General features: G+C 42.1%; 1 non-coding gene across 1 annotated transcript; it reads right to left on the bottom strand.

The window, feature by feature from the left end:
- Positions 1–4,631: 4,631 nt before the first annotated feature.
- Positions 4,632–4,704, bottom strand: TRNAK-UUU. Its single transcript has one exon. It is a non-coding gene; the product is annotated as a tRNA-Lys (tRNA).
- Between the last annotated feature and the right edge of the window lie 82 nt (positions 4,705–4,786).

Below are 4,786 nucleotides of genomic sequence, written 5' to 3'. Positions count from 1 at the left end.
GCAACCCCATGGACTGTAGCCCACTGTCCTATGTCCATAGGCTTTTCCAGGCATGGATACTGGAGTGGGTTGCCATTTCCTTCTCCAAGGTAGCTGATGAGACGTTGCTGTATAACACAAGGAGTCCAGCTTGGTGCTCAGTGATGACTCAGATTGGGTGGGATAGGGAGATGGGAGGGAGGCTCAAGAGGGAGGTGACATATGAATAATTATGGCCGATTTGCATTGTTGTACGGCAGAAACCAACACAATATTGTAAAGCAATTTTCCTCCAATCAAAAAATAAAACAATGAAGAGTCAAGCATGGAAAAGAGGGATAAAAAGAAGAGTCACTCTGCAGTGGACAGACCTGACAACCCTACTTCAGCCTGGTGACCACAGTCAGTAGTGTCAGCAGTGATATATCACGTTGACAATGTGCATGGCGATCGGGTGTCATGAGCTAGCACCTTTCCTGTGTAATCGTCCTCCCGACAATATAGCAGCTTCATCTTGAGAGAAGCATCAGATGAATTCCAACAGAAGGACAGTCTACAGAATACCTCGTAAAGCTGTCAGGGTTGTCAAAAACAAGGAAAGACTGAGAACTGTCACAACCCAGAGAAACTAAAAGAGCTGTGATGACCAGAGATACTGTGGGATCCTAGTTGAGTCCAGAACAGAAGGATATTAGACAAAAATTAAGATCTTAACTAACAAACTGTGAAGTTTCTAAAATATAATGCTATATTCATTCCTTCATTACAACATGCAACTATGTAAGATAGTCTGCCATATGTGTGTGCGTGCATGCTAAGTCGCTTCAGTCATGTCTGACTCTGTTACCTTGCCGGCTGTAGCCTGCCTGTCTCTTCTTGCCCATGGACTTTCCCAGGCAAGAATACTGGAGTGGTGTGCCATTCCTACTCCAAAAAGGTTCACAATTAATTATCAAATGAGTAAAGAAAAAAAAGCTTGATAAAATAAAGGTAAGACCCAAAGAAACAGGACATCTTAGCTGTTAAAATAACCACTTTCTCTCGTCATTTTCTCTCGTCATCCATATACATATAACTAAGTTCCACCTTTCTCCTTAAATTCGGGTTGGGGTGAGGGCAGGGTCCTGGAGTGTAGAATGATGACCAGAGTCACTGTTCTTTAATAAAATAAAAAAAAAAAAAAAGAAGAAGACATTTACTGAATACTGAGTGTGATGTATATGTGGGGGAGGGGCTCAATCGTGTCTGATTCTTGGAGTGGGTTGCCGTGTCCTCCAGGGGAATCTTCCTGACCCAAGGATTGAACCTGTGTCTCTTGCATCTCCTGCTTTGGCAGGTGGGTTTCTTATCACTAGCGCCACCTGGGAAGCTGACTGAGTGCAGTAGGAATATAAAAATATCAAGCCTGATATAAATGTTCTCAGCCAGAATCAGAATTTGGGATTCAGTACATTTTTTTTTTTACCTCCTTGTCAAGGAATAGAAAGGGGGCCACAGGAAACAGGGTGAAAAAATGTTAAAAGAGAAAGCTTAATGAACATCATTATGGTGTTACCACTTTGAGAGGCACCTACAGTCAGTAAACTGTCCCTACAGTCAGCCCTCCTGCAGTCTCTTTGGGAAGGAAAGTGACTTATGCTCAGAATGTACAAACATCTAATGAGGAGCACACACCACCAGAGAATCCAAAAGCGTGCAAGAGGAGAGTCATGTAAAGATCCAACGTGTAAAGAACAGCCGAAAGGCAGGAAGATCTAAACAGTGTCTCTAAGACAGTGTAGGCGTTTTAAAATGTACTTTTATGATTAGAAAACTAAAATATTTTTATTATTTAAAAAGCTCTAGGACAATAAAGACAAGTAAAAATAATCAGAAAGGACTCAGTACTCCTACCAGAAAGATTGGAATTTTTTTAAAGTGAAAATGAAACTATTTGTTTTCATTATTGTTCTGTCACTTAAACGAACAATGCAAAGAAATAGAGGAAAATAATAGAATGGGGAAGACTAGAGATCTCTTCAAGAAAATTGGAAATACCAAGGGAAAATTTCATGCAAGGATGAAATTCCACCTAAGTCGAAGAGAATAAGGAGAGGTGTCAGGAATACATAGAAGAACTATAAAGAAAAGGTCTTAATGACCTGGATAACCGTGATGGTGTGGTCACTCACCTTGAGCTTGACATCATGGCATGTGAAGTCAAATGGGCCTTGGGAAGCATTACCCTGAACAAAGCTAGTGGAGGTGATGGAATTCCAGCTGAGCGATTTCAAATCCTGAAAGATGATGCTGTGAAAGTGCTGCACTTAATATGCCAGCAAATTTGGAAAACTCAGCTGTGGCCACAGGATTGGAAAAGGTCAGTTTTCATTTCAATCCCAAAGAAGGGCAATGCCAAAGAATGTTCAAACTACCGTACAACTGCACTCATTTCACATGCTAATAAGCTTATGCTCAAACTACTACTAGGTCTATTTACTAAGTCACAGATATTTCCTTGATATGCAGTGAATGCTATATTTTGGTTGAGTTAGTCACTCAGTGAAATGTATACACAGCAGTGAAACCACATGCTCGCTTTCCCAAACTCTTCTCCCTTGTTTTCTGCAGTGCTGACCTGAACTTTTTTATGCCAGCTTGCAGCCGGGTCAGGTCTCTCTCAGCCCTGCATTCCTCCATGGAATGTCACAAAGAGACCTGATATATGTAAGCACCCTAATTTTGCATCTGGATTTCTGATTTAGCTTAAAGATGTGTAAAAATGTGTAGAACCACATCTGAAGAAGCAAAAGAACCCTTTTTATTTCCCAACCATCAGTGTGATTTATGATCTCTAAACTGTTTCCCGATCCCTTATTTGAAAATTGGCCACAGGAAAAAAATGGAAGAGATGCAGATCTAAGGACCCAGAGAGCTTGGAAAATGGGTATTCATGGATCAAATGCTTGGCATGGACCTTGCTGTCAGCACCTCAGGTGCATAATGCATTTCCAATTTTAAAGAGACTATTTTGATTTTGAAATAATTCACACTCAACCCTTTCTTTAGAGAGGTCTGGGTAATGGTTATACAAAAAGAAAGATATTACCTGGAATGAGTTACACCATGCTTTTCTAACTTTTCCAACTCAAGCTAATAGGAATGTCATTTTTCCATGGCTTTGATAAATAAAGCCTTGACAAAAAAAAAGAGTTTTAATGATCTTATCCATGGCAGGTGCCAGTATCACAAGTGAGGCCATAAATCACAAGAGCACACACTGATGTTGTTAAGAACGGGCAGGGAAAATGTGAATGCTTCTGGTCAACTTTTCTTGAAATGCAACATTTTTAAACCTTGCTTGTGAGACACGTAGTCTCTGATCTGTCTACCAGTCATAGATCTAAAACAAACGACAATGCTTCCCCAAAAGTCTAGTTTGGAAACCTTTCCTCTTCCGGCTCTAGAAATCATTAAGATAACCATTATGAAGGCTGAGTGTTCCTCCATGTTGGAGGGTGTTGTGGTGGTGGTTACTTCCTCTTGGCCACGAGATAAAGCCAGCAGGAGAGACACCACTCAGACTCTAGATTCCAAATCTTAGAGGTCTCAATCTCTTGGCTACACTGAAGAAGGCTTGACACTCCTGTGGTTCCTTTCCTGAAGCTCCGAAGAAGTCTCATGTTTGGAACTCGGGATCATTTCTTCATGGAAGCAGAGTTAAGATTTCAGATTCTCACAGAAGGCTTGACCAATGATGGTTCATCTTTTATCTGAAAATTGGGACTGCAGGGTTGTGAGAAAATTGGAGCGCGCCCTGGAGAAACAGGGGCTTAGGAAGAAGGTCTTCCTGTCTCCTGATCCCCACAGACATGCACACCCTGCAGCCTCCACCCTCGAGCATTCTCTCTTCTCCAGATCCATAGCTTTTTTTCCCCTTCTTTCAGTTTCTTCCTGTCATTCAGAGAAGGGCTTCCCTGATGTCTCAGTGGTAACAAACCCACCTGCGATATAGGAGACCCAGGTTCAATCCCTGGGGTCATGAAGATCCCCTGGAGGAGGAAATGGCAACCCACTCTAGTATCCCTGCCTGGGAAATCCCATGGACAGAGGAGCCTGGTGGGTTGCAGTCCGTGGGGCCACAAAGAGTTGGACAGAGAAGTAAGTCTATGGGTCTCTTCAGATATACTTGCATGTTGTACTGAGGGAAGAGAGGAAACCCACCAGAGATTTTTCGACAAAATAGAACACAAGGGAACCAAAGATAGTTACCATGTTTAGACATCCCACAGCTCTGACACACACTCAGATCCCTGATATTTTTCACCAAGATAATAAAGCTAGATGTATTTTTTCTTCCTCTTTATTAACTTCTGTGCCTTTGCTCTTAAAATGGTCATGTGGTCATTCTTTGTCTTAAAATTCCAGCCTGGTCATGCTGGGTCTACCTTTCCTACTATATATGCCAAGAAACCCTTTCTATCCTTCCTGAGTCTCATCCTTAAATCATGCAGCTAAAGACAAGCACACAAGCCTAGGAAGTAAGTCACGGAGTGCAGTCTCCTGCATTGCAGGCAGATTCTTTTCAGTCTGAGCCACCTGGGAAGCCCGAAAAAAGTCTAAATGTTGTTATCAAGAGACATTTTTGTTTTGTTTATTTGTTTACTTTTTGCTGCCTGGACAGGGACTTGAACCCTGGGCCCTCAGATTAAAAGTCTGATGCTCTACCAGCTGAGCTACCCAGGCTTTGAGGCTGAGAAGAGTCTAAAGACTGAGCATGAACCTGAGTTGCCACAGAGAGTCACAGGCCTTGGTGCCCCTTGTTGGG

The sequence above is a fragment of the Bison bison genome, unplaced genomic scaffold (assembly GCF_000754665.1).
Source record: "Bison bison bison isolate TAMUID 2011002044 unplaced genomic scaffold, Bison_UMD1.0 scf7180017864299, whole genome shotgun sequence".
NCBI lineage: Eukaryota > Metazoa > Chordata > Mammalia > Artiodactyla > Bovidae > Bison > Bison bison.
This window is presented reverse-complemented; position numbering and strand designations above follow the sequence as displayed.